General features: G+C 42.1%; 1 long non-coding RNA gene across 1 annotated transcript in view; it reads left to right on the plus strand.

Annotated features, from left to right (window-relative positions):
• Positions 1-17,499, plus strand: part of LOC141732417 (uncharacterized) — a 152,242-nt gene that overhangs the window by 94,738 nt on the left and 40,005 nt on the right. Inside the window, exon 2 of the long non-coding RNA XR_012584091.1 lies at positions 14,699-14,765. This is a non-coding gene — a long non-coding RNA (uncharacterized LOC141732417). The remainder of the gene's footprint in view (positions 1-14,698; positions 14,766-17,499) is intronic.

A 17,499-nucleotide genomic window follows, 5' to 3' on the forward strand; every position in this document is an offset into this window, starting at 1 on the left:
TGGAGTTACTGAGCTAAGGGCCTCTTTCACTCCAGCTCAGCTCGGCATTGCTACTGAGGTGGTCACCTACAGCCCTGTGAAAAGGCAGGGTGAGATGAAGGAAAGGGTGTGGCTCTTTCTGGCTCTGCATGAGGGACTGAGCCAGGTGAACCTGAGTTGGTCGCTCCTCTTGGTGGGATGGCACTGACATTCATTGTAGGTGGCATCCATCAAGCAGACAGAAACTCAGACATTGCTGTCTGGTGAGACTGTCTACTCACATGAAGTCTAGTTGGATGGAGGCAGCATTGACTTACGTGTTCCTTAGGAAAATACACACAGTGGGGCCATACAGGAAGGTATTTCCTTTCATCTACTCAAGTAGCACTGAACAACAGTTATCGGGATTCAGCCTCCTGCCCCTGAACTGCCCAGTTCTACTTTCACTTCTACGCAAGGCATCAGATTTACCACTTTGCTGGTTTTATCTTTGGCAGTACAGCCAGAGGTGAGGAGAGGTGTAGAGTAGTAAAATACTAAAATATGTTTTTCAGAATTTATACTGAGAAAATGTATAGCACTATGTTATAACAGCTGGAGCCAATACTTCACAGAAGCGTGAACTCTCTTGTTTTTTCTGCTAGTGGTTTGCTGCACAGAGAGGGGGCAGGGGCTTCTGTCCACGTGCAGATGAATAGGAGGGATCAAAAGAGTGTACCAGCTCTTACTAGTCCCTGGAAGAAAAGCTCAAACAAAACCCACCACAACTATGTGTGGACAAGGACCGAACCTAAATCTTGCCTGTGAAGGGCCCTTCGCCTTTCTTGCTGGCGCTAGAGGAGCAGCTCCAGCAGCTGGCAGCAATGGTAGGCTCTTACCCTGGTTGTCAGGACACTAGAGGGAGAACAGACCTCACCAAACAAACCTTCCAGGGAGACAGGAATATTTGTGGAAGCTGCTATGTTTGTTTTCCCATAAGGAGTCTTTGGACCATTGGCTATTATTTCTGCTTTTAGGACCAGTAACTCTCCTGAATGCTCAACCAGTAGATTTGGCCCTCAGTGATAACAAAGTAATAATATACTGTGCTAGGACTCAGCACAAACATGCTATTTAATACCATAATAAATGGAAGTCTAGAGAATGTTTACCAGATATACAATCTCTGAGATGTTGCTTCTCCTGTTGCTATGGTTACTATAGTTGTCTGACAATATTAGGAGGAAAATGTTCACATCATTTCCCCCCCCTCCTTGTTTTCCTTCTGAAATAAAATATGATACCTGAGAATTAAATTGATCCCTGATATAACTGCAGTTCCCTTTCCAGTAAAGTACCCAGGATGCCTATATACAGTGATGTATTTTTCCTTTTTGGACTTACCCAGGCCAAAGGATTACCCCGAATTCCCTGTTTACCACTGTTGCTCTCTCCTTAACCCTTTGGCTGCTGTGTGTTCCTTAAGAAGGATCATGCCAGGTGTAGGGGAAGAAATATTATCTGAGTGATTGATTTTTTATATATAAGGTCAGCTTGATTTAAAGGCAAAATTTTAAACCAGTGTGTCTTCATTGGTGCTCAAAGGAGTGTGGGTGCTCTCATTTCATTTTATATCTCCAATTCAAACCAAGTCAGCTGGGAATCATTTTAAGAAAAGTGTTAAACTGAGTTGCCCTGTTGTAAAGACAAGCATAACCATAGTAAATGGAGTTTACTCTTTCTGACTTTGATAAAGCATAACACTTGCCTCTTATGGACCAAACAAAGAATATCCCGTCTTTTCAGTTACTCTTCCATCCTGTGGGTCCACCTGGCATCTGTCACTAATGCAATTTGAATCAGCCTGAGAACTGATTTAAGCTAAACTGGTACAAACTTTCTCAGGTATGTGAGGCAATGGTCCTACTATTGCTGTCTCTGGGGCATGATAGACTGATTGTGTTGGTCCTGATTACACTAAGCAGCTGAGGTGGCCACGGGTCACAGACACAGAATAGGTCTGGATATCTTAAAGGGGAATTCAATATACTGTTATTTGTGTGTAGCAACTGACGCCATGTGTGTGCTCTTCACCCTCAGATCTCTCTTACCTCCTTTCCTACTGTGTTATGCATTTCTCTTGGGCTGCATGTCCTGGCTCCACTCTCCTACACTGTCTCACCCACTTCTGTCTTTGTGGACTGAAATTTTCCAAAAGCCAGAACCTCACCTACTGTGATAAGCTCCCTCTTGGCTCTGTTTCTGGCGCAAAGCCCAAAGACTCCAAGTTAGTCTGAGATTCAGTCTCCTCATCAGACCTCACCAGTGGTACAGGAAGAAGCACAGGAGAAGCCAAGTGCAGGGATGGAGGCCCACACAGACTGCAGGAGGGAAGGATGATGCTGCCCTGAGTGGAGCTGTCACAGGGGAGTTTCCCTTGTGCTCAGAGACTGGACTCCCACGCCAGCAGAAAGAGCAGGCTTAGTTTCTCCACTTAGTTAAGTAAAATTAATTTTTCCTTTTCTCATTGGAATTTGATAATCCCAAAAGCTTCAAGCACTGAACATTGAGGTAGAAAACTTGCTGACTGCAAAAGGCTATTCGATCCATCCTACTAGCTGCCACTTTTAACCCCCCTTTAAAAGCAGACAACAGACTACAAAAGTAACATTTATGCTTTCTTGTTTCTCTTCCCTAAATCAGGAGTTCCATTTTTGCAGCTAACTTCTGAAATGGGGCTAAATGATATTAACAAGCCACAAAGCTGGGGATGGGGTTGCTTAGCAATACAGCACAAAGATGTCTTTGAATCCCTGCTGAGCTCCAACACTTCAGCTCAGATGAATCTAATGTTACTGTCACAAATTGGCATGTAACTCCTTCAAGCATTGTTTTATGGTTAAATTTAAATGTTAAACATTTAGATACAAACATCTTATACTTAAAATTCCCAGGCATTTTTTTTGCTTAATCTTTGTCCTTTAATACTGTAGGAGTCTGTTCCACAATGTATTCCTTCCACACATATTAAATAACTGAGGCAGCAACACAAGATTACAAATACATTGATATCATTTTTACCTTTGCTGACTGCTGCAGCAAATTAAAATCACCTACTACTAATGATAACCCTAACTTGTGGCTTAATGATGCCATGAACACTGCAGCTGGAGTTTTTGGTGTTTGATCGAAATATCCACTGCTAAAGCTGGTTCAGGAAAGAGAAGCAATGATGCTGAAGGTAGAGAAAGGTAGAAAAAACCAATAAAAACTATTAAACACACCACACCTCCTTTGTTCCTTCTGATAATCCTTGAATTCCTTCTGCCTCAAAATTAGGTTACTAAAGACGGTAAGTAAAAAAAAAATAAGAAAAAATCCTAAGTGGTTCACTTTTTAGTGGTCACGGGAAAAAGATCCAGGACTTGAGCAAGTCATAGTCAGACACACAACTTGCAAAGAGATGACATCAACACAAGTTGAAAAGCAGACACCTCAGAAACAAGGTATTGCTGCTGTACAAAAGCATGCAGCTATATCAGACATGAGGTACATGGCATGCACGGAAGAGTATTTTTCAAATGGAGCCATTAGAGAGAGTTTTTGAAGAGTAGAACAGAGTTTTGCAACTTGTAACCTAACTGAAGTGCTGGGCAAAACAATTGGTAAGGAACAGCATATTGGCTCATGAATTAATACATACACGCAGAGCTGCCTGCACACAGAGAGTGTATCTGGCTTAATGTGACACCTAATAGCCAGGGTTGTATATTATTATATGATCACACACGTAAGATGAGACTTGGAATGTGATGTGTCATAGACTTTTATTGCAAAATATAATCTGGATAGACAAGACTAAAGGTCAGAGAAAGAATTTCTCGTTTCTTCAACTTGCCAATGAGAAAATAAGTTGCCTTGATGCAAAAGGACCTTTAAAAGCCAATGCAACAACAAGCTCAGCTGGCGGATTCTGGGATGGCTGATTTTAATCCTGCCTGCAGAGAGATGCTTTCTGCTGTCTCAGTGGCTTCTGCTCACTCTTTTTGATTTTAATTTACATTGCACAATTTAACCATTATTATAGGCCCTTCAGGCTATTTATTCTTTGAGGATAAAAGATGAATGGAAGCAATGTGTGCTGGAGCTGTTGTAGCTTGCGGACACTCCGTACTGTTCTGGCTGCTGTATAACAAAGTTAAAGACTGCTCTACATTTTGAGACTGTACCAAGAGAGAAGGGAGGGTAGTCTGGCAATTGGATGTGAGAATAGGCATTTGGACATCAGTCTGTTCTGCTGCTGCCCTTTTATCCTACCTGTTCTTTATCCATCATTCAGCTTAGCAACCTCATCTAACGCTGTATCTGGTTTTGCTTTGAGCAGGGACTTGAACTAAAGATCTCCAGAGATCCCATCCAGCCTAAATTGTGCTATGATCCTAGGGATCATTATCCTAGGGAACCTCCAGACCAGAGAAAGCCTTCTCTTTTATCTCTATACAGGCCCATACCATCAGTTGTCTCTAGGTGGTCTCGGATACAAGACCAACCCCTCCATCCCTCCACAAGCAGAGGACGCCTTTCAGGTCCCTGCAGATTACTCTTTGCTGTCAGCTCACAAGAGATTTGACCTCCAGGGACCCAGTCCTGTGGCTTTGCTTGGTTGGTGCCCTCTATCTTTTGCTTTGAGCGAGCTGTTCTTTGAAGGGGAAGAACACCATACCAATGTCAAGACCACTTCCTGCAGCAGGTCTGCTTTCTCCACCTCAACGCTAAGCCCTGTTTAGGGTACAGGCTCTAACAGGGAAAAGCTACTCTGATATGGAAAAGTTGTTTGCAACTTCAATCTTCCCCTTCAAATCTATCCGGGAAGACTCTATATGAAAATCTGTTGTATTTCCCCTCCCCCCCTTCCTGTGATATTTAAGCTAATAATATTTCTTGAAGCAAAGAGAAAGGTATTTTAATGGAACATGCTCAGCAGATGGGATTTCGATGGCTCTAGCTGATCTAATTAAGCTCCACCTCTGCCATACTTCTATGTCAGATTTCATAGCCTTACATATTTCTTGTAAATTTTGTGATTTTACAGCCCTAAGAAATGAAACAATAACATTAATTGATTTGGAAAGTTGCCCACTGACTGCACTAATAAAGGTAGCAAGCAGCTAGTGGTGTCAGTAAATGAACGCTAAGAGGAACAGAGAAAATTAAAGTCCATAATTCCAATGACAGCCACTAACTCTTATGACATCAGCACCAGCCCCCCTGCATCTGGCCAAAACACATTTCCCGAGAAACCAGAGATTCAAATTCTCTAGATGGTTAATTTCAGTAGGGATTTCTAAACCATGAAATTTTTCTACAAGCATTTTTTCCTCTGAAAAGAACAGATGCAAGTGAAGAACACAAAGCGGGGGGAAAAAAGCTGTTTTGATGAGTAGGCCTCAGAGAATTAAGAGCAAATCTCTAAGTGGGATCACTTGGCCCATGTGCTCATAACAGAGCATCACTCAACGCCTGAGCTGATTGTATATCCCACAAGATCATTCCCCTTATGCTTTCTATCAGTTTTGCCTTTTCTTCTTTAATTAAACAGGAACATATGCTGAATGTCCATACTGTAACAGCTAGAAACCAAGTGCTTGGCCTGGGTAGAAGCTATCAGCTTTGACAGCGGACAACCCCTAAGTTGCAGGCTTTGTTCAGCAATCCAGCTTAAATAACCTCCATTGGCAGCCAGCCTCAGCGGGGAGAGGGGCAGCTAGGGGACTGAGTGCCATTTGTAGTGGAATGACGCCATCACATTACTTAGCCATGCATCACTGGAGCTTTTTATTGCAAGGAAAGCTGTCAACACTGAGCCAGAAGTGTTAGGAAGGCCTTGTAGTCACCAACATCACTCCGCAAGACCTTTCCCTTGCCCTTTGCAGCTCTCCCAGCCCTGACTTGCAGCTCAGTGTATGGATAGGAGCCCGTCATCCATTTTGGGCAGCTGCTGTGAAGCAGACCACAGATGCTGGGCTCCGTAATTGATTTATTTCTCCTCAGCATGTCTCATGGAGGCTCACAGTGAAGTCTTAGGTTGTAAGGGGAATCTGCTGGCCCCCTTGACAACTGACATGATGGAAAAAATTGCCATGTCACCACTTATTAGGGACAGCATATTTCCTCACTACTAGAGAAGACTGAGACTAAGCCTGAGAAGGTCCCATCCGATCACCAGAGAAGCTGGGATTCACCTGGAGCTGGTGGCCCTGGGCTGGGTGGTGAACGTTTGGACAGATATGCTCTGCACCCAGGGGAGTCTACTGGGACGTGTAGGATATTACAGCATGTTTTCATGCTTGACCTGTTCCTCACCCCTCTCTCTACCAAGAGACACAAGGAACAATGTGTTCCTTTCTAAGTGAGGATGCCTTAATATTTTTGGCTGCTTCACAAGGGATGAGATCACAGAGGGAACTCATAGAAAACAATTCCTTTTCTTCCTAATTAGAAAGCATCACCATCTCTCACCCCAACTAGGCATTTCTCTATGTCTGTTCAAAAACACTTGCTGGTTCTTGCAAAGCCCCTTAAGAAAGTCCTGTTTTTACAGACACAGGACTGGGATAAGCTGGCTTCAGTTACACCCTCTGCCACTCTCTTTGAGTGACTGCGAGGGCATTCTCTCTCTCTTTATCAGGTCCAGTGCACCCACCACTACCTCCTCCTATTAACTCAGACTTCTAATGCCTCCGCATGCTATCTCTTTTCTCTATTAGACAGTAAGCATTTTGGAGATGGAGGGTGGGGGGCAAAAGGAGCACATTGAAGTCTGCATCTCAGTGCGGAAAGGAATAATCACCATCAACAGACCAAACAGATTTAAAAGAGTCTTTGGTATCTGGAAGCAACACTAACAATCTTTAGCGTTAGCAAAGGATGACTCTCTAGGAAGACCAACAGCAGACTAAGTGCTAACGGTCAGACGTTAGAACTGCAATGAAGAGAGGCTTTAAAAACACAGATTGCCCTGGGAAGAAATATTTGCATAAATATTTTACTTCTAGCAGATGTCACATCTCCCCAAATCCAGCCCTGCCTGGGAAATGAAACGAGCTTTTTTTGCATGCTATGCACAGCCAAGGTAATGGGAGATTTTCTGCTCTAAATAGAGATAGTGGAATCTTATTCGTCAGGTGAAAAATTGCCTCTCCTTTTCCTATAGCTAGCTTCACTATCACGATTCCTAAATGGGGAGGGTGGTTTTGTATAGAGAAATGATCTCTCTCACCAGAAAAGCGTGACAGTGCTTTAAATATCAGGCCTAGAAACTCATATGTAAGAGGAGTGCAATACAACATAGTAAATTCAGATTAATATTAAGCAGAAGCAACTAATGCAACAAACTCTAATACTGTATTTTTCCCCAGAACATTCTTTTCTCCACTTTATTTTTCTTTTCCTTTAGTTCAGTTTGAATCCTTTTAAAACAGCTTAGATGACTGCAGATGACTCTTTGCAGACGAAAGAAATCATAGATTTTTTGGTACTTGTATTTTTCATGTACAAGTGACAGAGTATATTGCCCTGTTGATACATGTATAGTTCTAAAAATCTTCCAGATAATTGTGTTTTTTGAAGGAACCATTATGAAATGTGTTATTCGTATTGTATATGTCTTGGAGTTTCAGTTCTTCTCTCCTTTCTAAGTTTGTTTTTTTTTTTTTTGATGGGATTTTAGCCACTTCAGAATTTTTGTTTTGAATTTCAATATGGTTTTAATTAAAGTAAAAATGTTAATGGCATACAAGTGTTCATACAAACAACAGCAATAACTCCCCCAGAGACTCACCTAAAGAAAGAAAGAAAGTGCATTAGATTGCAGGGTGTGCCTTTACACTAAAATACGCTGTGTGTGGTGTTCTCCCATTTTATTTCTTCAGTTTTAACTGGCATTCACATCCTTAGAATAGACTGGGACTGAATGTTGTCCTCACAGAGAAACTTTGTCAAAGTCTGTTATCTGGGAGGAAAACAGGCCAATAAATGGGAGTTCTGCATCACCATGTTAAATTGCTCAGCGCTATATAAACATGACAGGGGGCATATAAGGAATCATAGAATCTTCATGGTTGGAAAGGACCTTTGAGATCATCGAGTCCAACCATAATTGTTGGAAATTGTAATCAATATGCCAACACACCTACTGTTATTTGAGGCTGCTCAGACTGGGTTTATGTCTTTTGCTACAGTAACTCTGAATTCTTCTCTAATTGCAAGATTATAATCGCTTGGCATCAATAACATATTAATATATTTTTGTGTACAAAGCAGCTCTTAATAATTACCCCAAACCTTAATTTGCAGAGACTCGATTACCCTAGCAGTTCATTGACATTGTTAAGGTTAATAACTCAGTGATTCATAAGACAGGACACATTGGAAATAAAATCGATCATAGTAATTGTTGCATCGAACCATACGAACAACAGGCAATGTGTTATTTAGCAACACTGAAGTAACAACTTTCCCCAGTGCTCAAGTCTCTTGGGAGAACTGCAAGGATCAGTAGCATACTGCTATAAATAGGTACTATTACAGTGAAATTCAAGCAGTTTTGAATGTGACAGTCTTGCCTACAACATGAGGAATTTTGCGGCCTAGCCCCTGTCTCTGCGCAGGAAGACACAGATTCTGAATCTCAACTTTGTTCTCTCAGGGAAGTAAAATCTAGACCCATAAGCCTATGTATCTGAGACCCATCTCCTGTGCTGTAATTACCAACCTTAAGAGAACACAAGCAGACACTGCTGGTGGCCTCATAAGAAAAGACAACTTTTCTCACCTCAGCCATGGTTGTCTGTATTGTGGCCCTTCTGCAACAAATTCCTTGGTGGGAAAAATCATACAGATTATTAGTGGAGTTCCCCTAGCAGTGGCTTGACCCTTTGCTCAGAACATACCCTTAAACATTTATGCTTTTCCTTTGCAGAGCTGGAGTGAGATAGGACTGCTCTTCTTTCTCATCATCATTACTAAGTAAAGGAGCGATGGTTTTATGTATGCGTTGCAGTGATTTCTCAAATGAATCTTAATCACATGGGCTAATTAGAGCCTGTGTTTGTTAATCAGATGTGAATAGCAGTCTGATTTCTCTATTTAGATAAATGTCGGCTGGAAAAACCTCTTGGCAGATGGGCAAATGTTTGCTACCCACCAGTCTAAGTGGGCATTTTAACATGTTGCAAACGTAATTTCATAGCTAATTAGGGAAAAATGAAAACAGCAATTCTACTGTCCACCATAGGATCCCAGACATTTTTCTAAGCATGATGGGAGGCAATAAAGTGTTGCATATTAAGGTGTGCATTTGGGATTTCTGGTTCCTCATTAGACTAGTTGTCATGAATTGTGCTAAGTTAAATTGTGCTAAGATGACTGCCTAGCGCGCTCTCTCCCACAAAGTAGGTAAGAGTGAGGTTTCCTTATCTCACTGCAACCCAGCCTAGTCCTCTCTCATGATCATAAGAACCAAGTTAAATAAACGTAAAGCTTTGAGAGAGCAGCTGCAAATGGGAGGTTGCAGCTGATCTTGTGTCTAAGCAAACTTTTATCCAAGTTTATAATGCCCTCAAGTTCTTAAAACAGGAGAACAGGTCCTCAAGGCTCTGTTGCTAGGGGAGAAGACAATGATAGTCCTTTCTCTTCTGACAAGCTTTCCCTTCCTTATGGACCTCATCTGCTGTGGTGGGTTGACCCTGGCTGGACGACTTCCTTACTGGGTCCTACAATCAACAGCATTGGCATCTGAAACTAGAATGAGATTTTGAGTATGTTTAGGTTCCCTTGCCACTATCAGGAATTACCCTGAAGAGTGCTTAAATATCTCTCTTAATAATTGCACTAAGTTGCCTGCTACCAGTACTCCTAGCAGTTCCTTTGCCAATAGAAGTGCTAAGTATCCCGATTTTATCGTGCATACCTATGGATTACAAATAGATCTTATTAACTGCTCAGAACTGACACATCTATTTGAATAAAGGGGCTCATTTCTTTGCAGGCAGTAGAACAGTCATCCTGTTATGCTAATAAATATAGGCATTTGCATAAATGTAATCAGATGTTGGGTCTTACTGCATATGTAGTCTGGCATTAGATGCTTCGATCTTGGGTGCTTGAAGAACCTGCTCCTGCAGTGAGGCTGCAAGGTCATTCTAGAAAATAGTTACCAAATGTTTGAACTGGACAGGGACCGTGAAAGAAAGAGGTGAGAGACAGTTCTTCCAGAAATCAATCTCAGCTTCTACAGGGGAATGGATTATAGAGACACCATACCATACCTTTTGGATTGTATTGTATTGTATTATACATTGTATACATTATGTATTGTATTACAGACAAGAAAAGGTAATTTTCTCAGTTTTGTCTGGAAGAGCTCTGTTTGTGCTGGACTGACCCTTTTTGTGAATAATAGACCATGTAGTATTACAGCTCTGTACATTTGTAAAATATGCAAATGCAGCACCCCAAAAACCATGTGGCATCTGGCACGGGCATGTGCTGTCACTGTATGTGCAGGAGAAAATAGGAGGGGAAAGTTCAAGGTTTACATAACCATTTATGCTGTTATGGTCAATAAACACTTTCCTTTCAACTTCAGCTAGATAAGGAAACCAACAAAACATTCTGCAAATTTGAGGAGAGAAGCCGCTTAAATGCTGGAAGGACTTGTGATGACCATGATCTTCTGTAAAACACAAAAAGATTTTGTCATGGAGAGCTCTGTATCAGGTTGAACTGGGGCAGGTTTTTTTACAGGGCAGAAAGGGATGGAATTTTTGCAGCCTCCCTTCTTAAGCTGGTTTATAGCTGTCAGTGCTAAAAAGATATGCCTTCTTTCCTAGCTGCAACAGTATTAACAGCAAATGTATATATCCCTGCCCAGTGTTGCTGCTTCCCTCCTATTTCACTGTGTGCTTTACCCTCCAACAGTAATGAATTTGCTTTCGGAGGGCAGAAAAGTGCTGTCTTCCCTTTTTAACACATGTGCAAATGCTCAGCAGATGTCTGCTTCCCTGTGTGAAGCCTTACTTAGACTGAAAACTAGCATACATTGCACTTTAATAAGGGGAAGCTCATTTAGTTTGAGATGCATATAGTTGACAGGTGAAGTTAAGGTATACTTTGAAGACAAAAACAGATACACCTTTCATGCAGACTGAACCTTAAGCCACATCTCCCACATTGCTTTGCTTCAGATCCCATCTGGACTTCTGGCTCAAAGCATTGCTAATGAGTCCAGTCCTTTCCCTCCCTCTCTTCCCTCCCTTGCTTGCCAAAGAAGGGCTTGGAACACAGGGCTGTGAATGCAAGGGCTTATGCAAAGTGTATGCAGTTCTTCAGGCAAAACAGTCTGAGAGCTATTATTTATTCATTTGAATAACACTTTTCATACATTTCTAAATGCTTTAGAGGCAAGACATTGCTACAGGTTCACTACCTAGGGACTCTTCATGCATTTTCAAACCATTTATTCCTAACTACAGTTTATAAAACTCTCTTAAAAGTTAAAAAATGAAATCTGGCACCTCTCTCTTCTCACGCTTCACCATGCAATCAGTTGACCTAGTATTGCTAGCTTGCTACTGTAGGGTTGCACACAAAGTCTGAGGTACTGGGATTGATTACATTAATGTGGGAAAGGGAATATTGGTACGGTAGTATTTTCTTACTCTTGTTTACAAGGTAAGGAAGCTCCCAGGACAGATTCTGATAACTTTGTGTGTGTCACGTAAGTACTAGAAATCCCAACTGAGATGAGGCAGACAAGGCCACGTGAGTACTCATGCAGGGCTGCAGCCAAGGTTGGGGGAAGATCTTTATCAGCCTCATTGTGTGGTGCAGCCTCCCTTTACACCCCAGCTTATCATGTTCCAGCTACAGCTCTTTCTGGCACTTCAGACAGAGATACCTTCTTGGTATGAATGTGTACTGCACTAACCATCCTGACCAGCCACAAGGGACTTAGGTCTCTTGGAGGAGAAATGGTGCTGACAAGAACCAAGCACAAATAAATATTGTTAGTAGTACAAAGGGAGTATAAATAATGAACAAATTATGTTCATAATTCATGAATTCATATCATTCATGAACAAATTACACCTCTTTCCAGAGCTGGAGAACCACTTTTCTATCATGTTCTCTTTCTCGGCACAGTGCTGCTTCTGTCTAATAGTTCCACTGGCCTCCCCAAAAGTAACATGGCTACAGTCCTCTTGCTTCCCTTCAACTCACTGTGAGGTTTTCTAATTAACACATTCCTTTCCACGTTGGTACCTTTCCCTGGTATTGTTAGTTTTCCATAGTTATTAAATTCCCACATTTATCCTCTTAGGGAGAGTTTAACCAACATGCTCTAATAACAGCAGGCTGGCCTGCTTACTTAGAGGGGTTTTTTTCTCTGCATCTCTGTCTTTTAGGTGCCAGGAACTTCCCTCCCTCTTTGCCTTGTGCCTAAAAATAGCTAAATATAGCTCACAGACCAGAGATAGGCTCTGCCAGTTGCTACTAGAAACTCTTTGGCATCCGAAAGAGCAGGCAGTTGCTTCATCAAGGGTATTGGCTCACAACCATGCCTGTGAGTCTCTGAAGGTGCCCCTGCCTTCCTGATGGATTACCTTCAATTCACAGTTGTGTTTGAGCATTAGAATCCTCTGCCTCTGGTCCTAAAGCAGAGCTAAGAGGGTGAATGTGCTGACAGTGTGCTTCTGTATATTGCAAAATAGTGTAAGAAAACTCGGTTCAAGATCTTGTGGAAGAGGAAGGTGATTTGATTTTTATACAAAATCTCTAAGCATGTTGATCCACTCTTACAACTCCATACTTGTAAAGCAAAATATATGTGTCCAAGCGGTCTGGGCAGGATTGCTTGTGTGCAGCATAGAAGCTGGGATGCAGGCTGCTAAATCTGCACTGTATCTCTTGACTGGTGATGGCAGACTAATTTTTGGTTGCATTTTATGCCCTTTTGCTATAGTCTGTCTTCACATTGAGCTAACTTGAAAAAGCAACAGCATTTGTGATACGCTGCAGCCTTTTTTGCCCTCCTTCTGTTGTCAGAGTGCAGGTTCTGCTGCTGGCGGTCATCTGTGCTGTTGCCTTAGCAAGGTAAAGGTCTTTGGGGCTTTTTGTCTGAATGGAAACAGTGTCCTTGGTTATTCATACAGGCCATTCTTTAAACCCTCAGATGTACACCTCAACTCATACCCATCTTAGTGCTGCTGCTACACTCCCTACACATACACCATAACAAATCCTTAAGCCAAAACTTAGCAGCATCTTGACTCAGAGGCAACAGGGCCTGCAGAAAATTGGCTGTTGCCACTTCCGATTTTTCCATTAAGTTAGCATGGCAGAAACTGCTGCCCCAGGAGATGACATAGCTACTCTGCTTGTGCATGGAAGGCAGAGCTTGTAGAGCCACCTAAGCAAGCTCGCTGTCTCACTGGGGTGTAAAAGGAGACGCAGTTGGTAACCCAGCTTGTCCAGTGTGCCAAAGGCTCCTCCCAACAATGTACACTCCTACCGCTCAGACATACCATTAAGGCCTGCTGCTGCTTTCATTACTTGCTATTACAGTTCCAACACATGTAAGCCAACTTCAATGTTAGAAATGCTCCCAATCACCCTACCATGCCCCCACCCAGGTTTTGCTAATTAGTCTTATCAGGTATTTCCCTCATGAAGGTTTTCTCCCAGCATGCCCCTCTGTAGCCAGCCCCTTATAATGACCATAGAGGAGGTCCTAGGGGCCTTAGTGGCTCTATTTCAAAAGTAGCTTGCTGTGATGCTCTTTCTGCTGTTTTGTTTTCTTTTTCCACGTGAACCTTGCTTTCTGTTTTGCATTCATAGAGCAGTCAGGACAATAGAGCAGTGACCTGTAATGCAGGTTTTAGCGTAGTCCAGATGTTAAACAGTAGCTTGCTCCTCTTTTTTCTTTCTTAGAGATAGCCTGTTTTCATAAAGGCAAGCAAAAGGCCTTCTTTTTCTGTATCCTGCTTAGTGTCAATCTTCAGCAGCCTGCAAACGCCTTTGAGCTGTTTTTGATAGCTGTGGGGATATACCCATTTCAAGGTAGAAGCGTAGGCTTAATTTCACCTTTTGGAATTTTGCATCAGTCTCTTCCTCATGTTTAAATTCTGCACCTAGTGGAAAGGGTTGATCAGCTAATGGGGAAGAAGAAGCAGTGACAGCAAGATGGGTGATAGCTGTAAAAATGAAAATTTTATCAGATACGCAAACCCCTGAAGCACTTCCTTTCTACTTTCTACCTACAACTTTCCCTTTCACTACTCACAGTCCTCTCTTTGCTGGAGGACTAGAATGGATGGGCCCTCCTTATTCCTCCAGGTGGTGATTCCTTCTCTTTAGCAGCAGGTGAGCTCCTATTTGATATAAGTGCCGCAGTGGGGTGCTTGTTATTACAATGTGATATAGGCTGCCCGCATTTATGCATCCCACCTTATGGTAGTGGCTGAGGTACTCAGTGAAAGGATTATAACTGGCTTTTTGCATTTCAAGTTAATTGGGGAGAATGTGTGATTAAATACGTTATAGGAAGAAACTTCTGTGATGAGCTTGTCTCATGCAGAAAATATAATATGGGACCTCAGGTTCTTGAAATTGGCACAAGTGACTTATGGGTGGACAAGAGAAAATGTGTCTTACATTTGAAATTTTGTTTATTTTGAAGGGACTGGAAATCACCAGTGATGCTCAGACATGGCAGTAGTTTTACCCCGGGACACAAGACACATCAGGTAAGGAGAAAATCTGTCTTTGAAATTTTGTTTCTTCTGAAGGGACTGTAAATCACACTCACATGTGGCAGTAGCTTGGGCTCAGGAGAGAGCCGTTTGCTTTTAGGTGCTTGAGATCACTAGCCTTGGAAATGTGCATCAGTACTTAATTTTCACATTTTCTCTTGGTAGGAGGGATAGGGAACCATAGCTTACAGCATAGCACTTTTTGCCATCAATTTTGAAAGTCCAATAGCTTTAGGACCTGATTTTTGCTGGTGAGGATTTGATTGATTTGATCTTTTGTGCCTAATGATATCTTAAGTTTTGCCACCTTTCTGTTATGTAAATGCTTGCTTTGGTTAGCTGAGAATGTCTCTGCAGCCTTCTCTGTGTGCTGCTGCTGGGAAGGGCAGGCTGTGCTGCTGTCTCTGTCCTCTTAGCAGGACAACACCTGTTTTCTCTTGCTCTGATGAGGACTGTGGAGTTTAATTGTACCTTGTCTCCGAGGTGTTGAGGAGATTTATTTATCAGCTCCTGTTCTGTGTTGGTTTTTATGTCCTAGGGAACTCATGAGAATTTTTCACAAAAAAATTTGAGAGGTTGCTTTCTCAGCCAATGTGTTTTTGTACTGCATGCTTTAATTTAACTTTCCCCCAGATGCAACTTTTCTTCTTTTTGCAAACTCCAGTGAAGAATGATGATGTTATCGGGGGATGGGACAGGACTCACAGAAAACAGAAAAGGAATTGCTAAAATGAAAGGAATCTTGGTCTATGACTGGAAGGCTTCTTGCCCTCAAGCAGACTTGGGATCTTCTAGCTGCTGGCCTGCAGAGACAGCTCTGCCAGCAGGAGCTGAAAAGCGTTCCTGGAGAGATGCCAAAGAGGTGGTGCTTTGGCCAGTGGGTAAATAGAGGCTGTCAGCTCCCAAATCCCCTATCGGATTCCACTGCTAAGTGGATTGCCAGAGAAATAAATCAGAGGAAGGGAAATTCTTTGAGAAAGAAGAAGGAGGATTTAATGCACTTGAACTATTGCAGAAAAATAGTACAAAAGCAGCGCTGTGAGGAAGGGTTGCTGGAGGAAAGTCTACTCATAGCCTGCTCTTTAAATGTTGTCAACTGCGGCAGTACCTTATAGGTGATATGCATGTTGCTCTGCCAGGCTGATGGGTGAGAAATCTTCCTTCTGCAAACAAGAATGTGGTATCAACCCAAGCTGAGACTTTCAGAGTGCGTATATTTGTTTTAGGGGAGAGAAGAGAGGAAACTTGCTCCAAAGACCTCCTATGGGGAAGTCTATTTACTGTATCTCAAATCTATACTCTGTAGGGCCCAAAGCGGCTTACAGGATGACGCCCTGAGGACCTACAGTATTGAGTCCAGAGCAGATTTTGGCTTCAACAGACACTGTCTGTTGTGGCTTGTTGGCTGAATTTTGGATCTTAAAAGCATTTACTTCCCTGTTGTTCCCCCCCCACCACAACTCTTCCTGTAGCAGTTACAGGTCAAACAATAAGCGTGTTATTAATGTATGTGAAATAAAAGCAATCCTGGTCCCTGTGTCCCTACAGAATTCATTTCATACAGAGCCTGATGGAGAGGTAATTTATCCTAGAAATGATGACTTAAAGTTTGGCCATTTGATATAGTTCCAAGAGGCACACAGTACATTTGGCTTGGAATTAATGCAGGAAAGGACTTTCAGACATTTTAACAGGGCAGAACACTTGAAGGAACTGGAAAGTATTCTTGAGAACATTCAATGTCACCCTAAATTAAACCATAAAAAGTAAGTGCTTTTTAAAAGCAATTTTGCACGGTAGGGTCTGCATTGTCAGAGCTTTCTAGTGATTTAGAGGTTCTCCTTCCTTGCGACTCCTGCAAAAATTCAAAAATAGGGAGTCTGGCTGCTGTGAAAAATACCCTTGTCTTTAAATTTAGAGGAAAAGCTATATATATAAATGTGATAAACATCTATAAACTAGAGCCCATAAAACTGGGAGTCTGACAGCAGAGGTGTGAAGCACTGTCATGTAAAGAGCAAACCAGGTTTTTAACCCTTTTGGTTTTGTGTATTAAAAAGCATAAGAGCACTAGCATAAAAGTTGCTAGTGCTCTGATGCTTTTCCCTGGGTCTTGTTTGTGGTACTTAGTTTTTTTGGAGGATCACACTGAATGCAATGAACCAGAGAAAATCCCATAGCACAGAAATGGCTCATTTGTCATGAAGCTACTTTTTCCCTTGGTCTTTCTATTGCATCATTTGAGTCACCCTCAAAGCTGCCACTTGGTTTCCAGCATTTCCTGAGCACTCATGAAAAACAGTAGTGCCAAGGCTCAACAGGCCATTTCATTGAAATAAGAAGGAAAGATGAAATGGAAACCTGAAATAAAGTGGTGTGGGGCCTCACCAAGCTGCGTTTTGGGAGTTTGATAATCCAGAGGTGGATTTTCCAGTAAGATATCCTGACAGGAAAGCTATTGAAACAGAACTGACAGTCTTAGACTTGTCTTTTCTGTGACCCTTTCCTGAGGATGGGCAGCTGGGAATCTTGCATTCCTTAAGGCTGGGAATAACAGGAGGGAAGAAATCCACTGGCAAAGACTTAGTCAAGTACAGATCCTATAGCTGCACTTGTGAAAGTCACTGCTACATTTAATAGGCAGATGTCTAGATCCGTTAAATCTTCTTGAGGCTTAATATGAGCAGGGGCCTTCCTGATTCTCTTTTCCAGGGAAGACTGCAAGTTA

The sequence above is a fragment of the Larus michahellis genome, chromosome 17 (genome assembly GCF_964199755.1).
Source record: "Larus michahellis chromosome 17, bLarMic1.1, whole genome shotgun sequence".
Classification (NCBI taxonomy): domain Eukaryota; kingdom Metazoa; phylum Chordata; class Aves; order Charadriiformes; family Laridae; genus Larus; species Larus michahellis.